Source organism: Fukomys damarensis, unplaced genomic scaffold (assembly GCF_012274545.1).
Source record: "Fukomys damarensis isolate Sample0158 unplaced genomic scaffold, DMR_v1.0_HiC HiC_scaffold_19, whole genome shotgun sequence".
NCBI classification, from domain to species: domain Eukaryota; kingdom Metazoa; phylum Chordata; class Mammalia; order Rodentia; family Bathyergidae; genus Fukomys; species Fukomys damarensis.
Window position 1 is genome coordinate 55,792,111 of NW_022900931.1, and position 9,607 is coordinate 55,801,717.

General features: G+C 43.7%; 1 long non-coding RNA gene across 2 annotated transcripts in view; it reads left to right on the plus strand.

Annotated features, from left to right (window-relative positions):
• Positions 1-1,557: 1,557 nt before the first annotated feature.
• The window catches only part of LOC104867465, an 8,992-nt gene continuing 942 nt past the window's right edge, over positions 1,558-9,607 (plus strand). The window contains exons 1-4 of one of the 2 annotated variants that reach the window (XR_781766.3): positions 1,558-2,405; positions 5,303-5,454; positions 6,043-6,236; positions 9,219-9,349. This is a non-coding gene — a long non-coding RNA (uncharacterized LOC104867465). Of the gene's footprint in view, positions 2,406-3,872; positions 3,954-5,302; positions 5,455-6,042; positions 6,237-9,218; positions 9,350-9,607 lie in introns of those variants that run through there. The other variant, XR_781767.3, reaches the window with a different exon arrangement.

The window sequence follows — 9,607 nt, forward strand, 5'->3', positions numbered from 1 at the left end:
AAAAAAAAAAAAAAAAAAAAAAAAAAAGCAAATGTGGCAAAATGGTAACAACTGGTGAATCACTTGTAAACTCTATAGGTGTTCTTTAGGTTCTTTTTGTAACTCTTCTATACATTTGAATTTATTTTATAATAAAAAGTGAAAAAAATGTGGAGGACAAAAATAAAATGTGGCTCAGTGATAGAGGATTTGCCTGGCATGGGTGAGGCCCTAGGGTCAATCCAGCACAGCAAATTAAAAAAAAAAAAAAAAAGAAAAGTGTGCATAGTTACGGAAAGGGAAGGTGGGGGGAAGTCACGTTTGGCAGCTGATGTGACTTCTACAGCGACTGCCAGCTGCCTTTGTGGGCATTTAAACTCCCAAGATGGTCAGAGGCCCGGTTCAGAATATTTAGGTCAGATGCCGCAGCTGTCTGCCGGCCGCTTTCTTCAGCTGTTCCTGGGAGTGAGAGTCCTTGCCACAGGCCGGTGGGGTCTCCATCGGGCCTTTACCAGAACTGCTGTGATGTGGAGCCCCAGGCCCCACAGGAGACTCCCACAGTTGCGCAGACGTAGATTTCCAGGGTTCTGAGAGGGACCTGTCCTGGGACCAGAGCTCCACCCTCAGGACGTCCACACTGAGCTATGGGCAGGGGGTGTGGCTAAGTGATAGCGCACCAGGCCCTGGGTTTGGTCCCCTGAAACCCCCATAAACGACCCGAGGTCTAATTAGCACATGTACAGTAATTACCTCACCAGGTGGTTACAGAGTCAGTCCAGACAGACTTTATCTGCGGTCATTTTTACTGTGAGCAAATTTGCCTAGCAGCACAAACTTTGGGGGAAAGAGCCCCGGGGTTAGAGGGTCACACGCAGCATTTTGTTCACGTTTCGCCCCATGACTTTGGCTAACACCTTTAGGAGAACGGGACAAGTTAGTACAGTTTGGTGATCACCAGGGTTTGTTTATGAAAGTGGCTGTCCCCTCCTTACCCTCTGCAACAGGAATCGTCTTTTGTCATCAGTTTTTATACTAAAGCCCCTTTAGTCTGGGAATTCTCGACATTTTACATCAGATAGTGGATCTTGGATTCATTTTTTTAACCCAACCCACTTACTACAGTGAAAAGCTAATATTTATATAGAAGTGTAGTTCCTCTTATATACATATGAAGACTTTTAATAACCTTAAGGGAAGGTTTATACCTTTAAAGTAGCCAATGACTGGCACTTAAAAGAATTCTTGTCTGTCAGCTGAGCCCAGCGGTACACACCTGTAAATCCATTTACTTGGCTTGCTGAAGCAGGAAGATCCTAAGTTTGAGGCCAGTTTTGGCAACTTAGTGAGACGTTGTTTCAAAATAAAAAAATAAAAGGAGCTGGGGTGTAATTCAGTAGTAAAGCGCCCCAGTTCTATCCCTAGCCTCCCCCAGCTAATCTTCATACTTTAGAAAATTGCTGCATACATGCCTGCATTCCTGTTGATTGTCAACAGATGGCAGCAGAGGACACTGGTCCGAGTCACTGGCCACTCAGCCCCTTAGCTTTTGTCAGACTGGGCGATGGTGCTTAGGTTCACCTTTCCACATGGAGAACTTTCTTTAAGCTTTTACCAGTGATCACAAATCCTATGAACCTATTGTTGTCGTAGCCCTTGCTGTCTGCCTTTGCCCTCTGCTCTCATTTCTCTTGAATGGAGCTGGGCCCAGTGTGGCAGTCCACCTGCCCTTTAGGTGCTCGTCCTGTCACAATCATGGGGACTGTGGGGTTATTCTCCTTACCACCCTCCTCCAACACCCACCTCCGCCAGGCATTGATCTGTCCCTGCGGCCCACCTGCAGCGGGACTCCTGGCCAGGTCTCTTCTACGGCAGCGCGTATCTCAGTACGAATTTGGCTTCACACCAACTCTCACCTGCCTCCCCAACAGCGATGATTTACTCCACCCGGCGCCGCAGCGTCTTCCATGTTACATGATGGGTAGATGGACTCCCCTGTGACCTTCAGGGCTTTCAGCGCCTGGTCAGCATTTCCCCTACCCCTTTTACCTCCTAGTGCATTGGCCAAATTGCATCGAGGGTCTGGAAGCTGAGCCTACTGCTGCTACCACCTTTCCCTGCCCACGGCTGTCTTCTTGCATTTCACTGAAGTTCGACCTCACTTGCCTGTTTCAGAGAAGGGTGTAGGACGGGAACCACACGAGGGCCAGCAAAGCAGAGTCAAGTATTCCTGGTAGTGGCAAGCGTCGCTCAGCAGACAGCGCAGAGGCAGAGAGATATCTGCACCGAGAAGGCTGTGTAAATCGGTCTGGTTTAAAAGCTTCATGGCCCCTGGCAGACAGTAGCTTCCGGAACAGCTGTGCGAGACATCACTTCCGGTTCCGCACAAGGGACTAATCAGTTAGAAGCTATGGGGACTCCCAGCCCAGGTAAATGTCCCGACTTGGGGTCACTTTCATTGTAAGCAGTGGTATCTAGTGACATAGCTGACACACACCATCTATCTGCTTCCAGCAAAATGTAGAAAAATAAAAGCCAGACCCTCACGAACTATCAAAGGTTTTGATATTTTACACAGACACCTAGAAGTTAAAAGAGTCAAATGAAAACCAATTACACAGCCGGGCGTGGTGGCGCAGGCCTGGAATCCCAGCACTTGGGAGGCTGAGGCAGGAGGATCGCTGTGAGTTCGAGACCAGACTGAGCTACACAGTGAGTTCCAGGTCAGTCTCAACTACACAGTGAGACCCTGTCTCAAAATACCAAGTGGCCAAGTGTTTTTTTAAAAGGCCTTTTATATGCAGCAATAATTAGAGAATGTAATTGGATGATTATATCTTTCATAATAGCAAAGGAAATCATAACATACTTAATGTACACAATATAGCAAAAAACTTTAAGCCCTACACGATGAACACCTAAAAACTTGATTTGAAATTCCTAAATCAACCATGGTAATAATAATAATAATAATAATTATTATTATTATTATTATTATCTTGGGTTTTTTTTTTTGTTATTTTGAGACAGGGTCTTGTTATGTAGTTCAGGCTTATCCTGAACTTACTATGTAGCCCAGGCTGGCCTTGAACTCGCAGTGATTCTCCTGCTTCAGACTTCTGAGCGCTGGGACTACAGGTGTGCACCACCGTGCTTGGCACTTAAACTGTGTTAATGAGGTAAGAAGAGCTGGATGTGGTGGCACACACCTGAAATCTCAACATTTGGGAGACTGAGGCAAGAGGATCACCATGACTTCAAGAACAACTTGGGCTACATAGTGAGTTCAAAGAAGAGTCAATACTGTGGAGATGTCAGTGCTCAGTAATGATCTAAAAATATCACACAGCCAGGCAAGGTGGCGCAAGCCTGGAATCCTAGCACTTGGGAGGCTGAGGCAGGAGGATCACTGTGAGTTTGAGATCATCCTGGGCTACATAGTGAGTTCCAGGTCAGTCTCAACTACATAGTGAGTCTCAAAAACAAAAACAAAAACAAAAACAAAAACAAAAAACAAAAAACCAACCAAACAAAAAAACACCAAAACAAACAAACAAAAAATCACACAATTTCAGTAAAAATCCCAGTGAAAGATTTCAAAGGAATTTGAAGATTTTATTCTAAATTCATCTGCAAACGTGTGCATGAAAATTTTGAAAGAGGGCAAACTTATTTTCTAGATATTAAACCTATTGTAAAGTTATAGTGATCAAAAATGTGTGACTTTGACTCAGAAAAAAGTGAGTAGAACTGAGTAATACAGATGAGCAGAACTGAATAATTATATTCAGAAACAGGCACTTCAGTTTTCTATCAATATATATGATCTAAATCTTCTGGCTCATTGAACTTCTACCTGTGCATATCATCTGGGTTGCTTCCAGGTTTTGGCTGCTAGGAGCATTTTGGTTCCATGTCTTCCGGGGGAAGGAGCCACGCATTTGTGTTGGGCACATGCTCAGAAATGGCAGCGACAGGTGTGTGGTGTGAACGGGGCCAGCTGTGGCAGACACTTGTCATCTCCTAAGTGGCTGTGCCATGGTGGAGGGAAGCTGGGGGTGTTGGCCTGTGGTGGTCTCTCCACCGTGGCTTTTGGTTGCAGTTCCTTGATGACTGACGTTGAGAACCCAACCCTGAGAGACTGAGGCAGGAGAACACGTAAATTGGAGGCCAGCCTGGGCAACTTAGTAATTTAGTGAGACCCAGTCCCAAAATCAAAACAGAAAGGGAATGTGGTTCAGTTTGAAGGCTCTGGGTTCAATCTCCAGTACTGGAAAAAATTAAAAAAAAAAAAAGGACAAAGCCAAACAATCATGAATTACATATCTGAAAAGATGCCCTGATTATGAAAACGACTTCAAAACTGAATAGTAAGAGAACTGAGAACGTAGATTTTAAAATGGGAAAGAGATTTTAATTCACAGTCTCCAAAAAAAGATATACAGGTGACAAACAAGCTCATGGAAGGACGCTCAACGTCATTCATCACTGGATAAATGCAAATTAAACCCATGAGATTCTGAAAGGGGATTTCTAGGTAGACAAATACATGTCTAATAAAAATAACTTAATTGGACAACTAGGAGTTAACTGTGTTATGAAGCAACTATGGGTTAACTAGGTAACTACGCTCTTTGCAGAAGGTACGTGAGTAGCCATGACAACTTCTGTAAGGAACTAGAAAATCCTGCTTGAACTCTTTGCCCCCCCGTTGTATAAACGCTACTTGCTGTATTCCCAGGGGAAATGCCAACGAAATTAAGCTTCATGGTTGTAAAAAATGTCAAATAATTAACCAGCCAAAGACTGCCAAGTAGTCTGCCTCTGCTTCTGTACCTACTGCTTGCAGCCCTACAAAACTGCCGGCCCACCGATATTCTGGACCTGATTTCTTTGTGTGCCAACCCAGTCAGGTCCATCGACATGATAAAAGAATTGTACACTGCCTCCTCCCTCCCTGGGTGTTCCTTTCCTGGATTCAGTTTGCTACAGCAATTCTACTGTAAACCTCTGAGGAGGTCTAACATGGAGAATTTGGTCATGAAAGATTTAGAACTCATTCATTGCTGGTGGGAATGTGAAATAGGACAGAAATTTTGAAAAATAGTTTGGTAATTCCTTACCAAAAAGTTAAACAATTCCTATCACATGATATCTCACTATGTAGTCTAGGCTGGCCATGAACTATGTAGCCCAGGCTAGCCTTGAACTCATGACAATCCTCCTGCCTCAGCCTCCCAAGTGCTGATATTACAGGTGAATGTAATCATGACAGAGCCAGTTCATGCCTAGGTATTAATCCAAACAAAAATCTTTGTCCATACAGAGATTTGTATGCCATGTTGGTCTAAGCTTTGTAGCAGCCAGAAATTGAAATAACCTCAAAGTCCAGCAATGCGTGAATGGATAAGCAATGGTGCATCATTTCACAGAATACTGCTCAGTAATAAGAAGGAATACATGAGCTACTCATACACGGTAAGGATGAATGTCAAAATAATTAAGTCTGACTGCCTCCTACCCACCCATAAAGATCCCCATAGCATATGATTTTAGCTGTACATAAGTCTATAAAGTGAAAACTAACTTACAGTGACCAAAAGCAGATCCACAGTTATCTGAGAAACAGGTACGGAAAGTTGTGACTGTGAAGATGGATTGCAAATGGGCAGAAGGAAACTTTTTGGAGTGATACGTTAGGTCGTGGTGATTTCAGGGGTGCATGCATACAGATGTATAAAAAATTTTGCATGTTTTAAATATATGCGGGCCTTTTAAAAAAGTCAACTCCTCAATAAAGCTGTTTAAAAGTGAGAGAACACCGAAGCCATATATGGAGGTGGAAACAGCCCAAAGTTGGACTGGTATGGTTGGGTAAGTCTTGTAGAAAGCTCCGCTGTAGTGATAATACTGCCCAGGCTTAAGGGAGAGAGAATATTTTAGTTAAAGCACATGGCACTTGGCTAGGTGCGACATGTAAGGTGGAATGGTGACAGACAGCATGCAATCAACTACAACCTACAGTGCATTTTGTATCTGAGACCTTAAGCAACTTCTGTTTCACAGTCTCAACTGCAGAGGAGATTAAATGACACACTACTAGTAGCAGGCATAGCGCCCTGTGCACAGCAGAGGCGTCGCCCTACAGAATAAGGAGGTGAAGGGAGACCCGGAGGTCTGCTGGCATCCGACGAAGGCACACAGAGGCACAGGACAGTCCTGAGGGGCCGTAAGGCTGGGAAATTCAGAGGAATGAACAGGTGAGGGTGCAAAAACGACATCCGGAGCCAGGCATGATGACACAGGCCTGTAATTCCCAACACTTTGGGGAGGCTGAGGCAGGAAGGTTGTAAGTTTGAGTCCTGTCTGGGAAATTTAGCGACACCCTATCTCAAAATAAAAAATAAGGCCTGGCTGTGTTGTTCAGAGAGAAGGCTCTGGGTTCAACACCCCGTACCAAAAACAAAACCAGAAATACCAAACAAAAATAAAACAAAACAAGCTCCCAGTAACACCGCAATTAAAAGCCCAGGCTCCCAGCGTGCCTCACGCCGTCGTGGGACGCAGGCGCAGTGAGATGCGCGGAGGCCGGGGCGCAGCCCCAGGTCCGATGGGCGTGGCAATATCTGGCCCCGCCCCTCGAGTTCCCATTGGGCTCTGAACTTTAATTAAGTCCTCCTGGAGGTGGGGGCAGCAGGGTGGTTGCTGGCGGTAGATTTTTTTGTACCCGCTCTTTGCGGGAAGGGAAGACAGGGTGTTGTCAGCGCCTGGTCCCTCCGCTCACTTTGGACCGATCGTCTGAGACCCATCGCGAGTGGGACGAAGGCTGTGGATGCTCCACCAATCGGGCAGCCGGCTTCAGAGGCACTGTTGCAACCAGATGCAACATAGGGTGTTTGCATCTTCCTGAGTGAGGAGTTTTCGATTTAAAACAATCCTTGGTCCCAGCTTCGTGAAAAAGAATTTCCAAGTCCACTCTGTAGGTGAGAGGGAGTTCTTACAGCAGTTCCATTAGGTTGCCACAATAAAAAATGAGTTTGTTTTGTATTTTTTCTTGATACAAAACAAATAAAATACATTCTTATTAAAGAATTGTTTTACTGCTCAGTTTTGTTTGTGTAGACACCCCCTCCATAAAACGTAATATGTGAATGCCCGTATAGTGAGTGCACTGGGAAACTGAGGCACGGAGAAGCAAAGTTACCGTTAGAAGATTTCATACTCTTACCTGGCAGAATCAATATCCAAATCTCAAAAAGCTGGTGTCAGAGCAGATGCGCTTCAGGACTGTTCAGCGATGTTCCCAGGCCGCTTGTTAATCTGTATAGATATTTACCATCCCTCCTCCATCCTTTTTATAAAAGAATAAAATCGATGCTAATTAACGACAGGTGAGATGAAAGTTACCCAGAGCGACTTGGTATTTTCTGCTCCTATCTTAATTTGGAAGATATTGTTAGAAAAGTCTCTTTTTTTTACTTGCAACAAAGTTATGTATAAATGATTTATGATTCATAACACCCTTTGTTTAGTTTTTGTTTTAAAGTTGTCGTATCGATATACAAGGATGCTTGAAATTTTGTGACTTTTGTCTTGCTTCTTACAGGTGTTCCCATGGAAGAGGAGAGCTGTCTTTATTTCATGCAGGCCCCACTGTCCTCCCCAGGGCTGGGAGGTGACACCCAGACTGCTCAGTAGACTTATAAAGGCAATGACTGTTAGAAATTTCTTGTTGCCTGGCAGGCTGCTGAGTTTTGTATCTCCATTATACCATTAGTGAATGCTTTGGGAATAAGAAAAAAATCCAAAAATGACAAACAAAACATAAACTCCCTTAAAATATAGGACTGCAGCTTTTCTTCTATGTGGGCAAAGTATTTAGGTAGACTTTGTTTTATTATTTTTGTGTGGGATTGAACTGAGAGCCTTTCCACTGAACTGTATTCCCGGCCTTAAATTTTTTTTTTTTTTGAGAGAGAGGGTTTTACTAAGTTCCTGAGTTGCCCAGGCTGAGCTTGAATTTGCCATCCTCTTGCCTCAGTGTCCCAGAGTACTGGGATTATAGGCATGCACCACTACACCTGGTTTATGTGCATTTTAAAGATTCTGATTATACTTAATTTCAATAGCCTCAATTTTGCTTCTTGTCAGGAACTGATACAGAGTTCTCCCCCTTGTGCTGGAGATTGAACACAGGGTCTTCCACTGAGTTTATCACCAGATTTTTTTATTTTTTGAGACAGGATCTTACTAAGTCACAAAGTTGCCCAGGCTGGGCTTGAACTCCTGATCTCCCTGCTTTATGTAGTTTTATGGATGAGTTTTCAATCTTCCCACTGTCTAGTGGTTTTATAAGTCATAACCACCTTCCTTCCTGCCAAGCCTAGAACCAGATATTCTTACAGCATTTTGTGGCTCTTGCTGTGCCATCATATTAGGGAATTTTGGGTATGACCTGATTCAGATTCTCCATTCTTCACTCATCTGCCCAGGTCCACAATTTCTTGTGAAATCAGCACTTCTAGAATAGGTTGGAAGCTGCTTTTTAAAAATTTTCATTCATTCATTCATTCAATTCGTGGTGCTGGGGACTGAGCCCAGAGTCTCCTGTATGCTAGGTACATGCTCAGTCCCTGAGCTACATCCCTAACCCTTCAGATTGTTTTACAGGAGAAGGCCTTCAAACCTCAAATTTAGCTTGGGATTATAGTCTTGCAGAGAGCAAGACCCTTTTATCTAAGGAACGGAATTACTGGCTGCGAATACCAGGTTTAGTCCTTTGGTTCCAAAAGGCCTTGGGGTTGCCTTTATGCCAACATTGTGTACCCTCGCTGTACCTTGTCCATAGAAATGATTTTCTTATTCTTGAGCCCAACTGCAGCCTATGTTTTACCACTTGTAAACTCTCAAAGTGTTTTACCACTTCTAAACTCTCACTGTAGTATCTTCAGCATTCAAGGTGGGACCTGACACATAGAAGGTATCAAATAAGGTCAGGTGTGGTGGTGTAATCCCAGCACTTAGGAGACAGAGGCAGGAGGATTGCTGGGAGTTCAAGGCCAGCCTGGTTTACAAAGTCAGAACATGTCTCAAAAACAAAAAAACAAAAAAAAAAGATATTGCATAAATATTTGTTGGAGAAACAAATGAACAAAATGCTTTGTTTTGAAAAAAGAATGTCAAAGTCTGAAATTTAGTTCTCCAAAAGCTGGATTTGACATGTTCTTTCTTGTCTTGGACAGTTTGGGCTGCTGTCACAGAATACTATGGCATAAGGGGCTTAAACAATGAGGATTTGTTTCACCCAGTCCTGGAGGCTGCAAAGTGCAAGATCAAGGTAACAGCCAATCTGGCTTGTGGTGAAGATTCCTTTGTAAGTATTGTTCCTTTCCTCTCTCATCAGGCCAAATATGTTGGTGGTTAGTTTATGTTGTGATTTAATTCTAGTTTTAAGATTAAATCAAGAGTTTAGGATTAAAATCCTGTGGCCAATAAGGGCAAGCAGATCCTGAGACGCCACCTCCCGAATGAGATGGGAGTGGTGGGTAAACATTGTCTTTTTAGGGGGCCCCCTACACATCATGTTGCAGCAAGAAGGGATGGAATCTTAGCTTTTTTTTTTTTTTTTTTT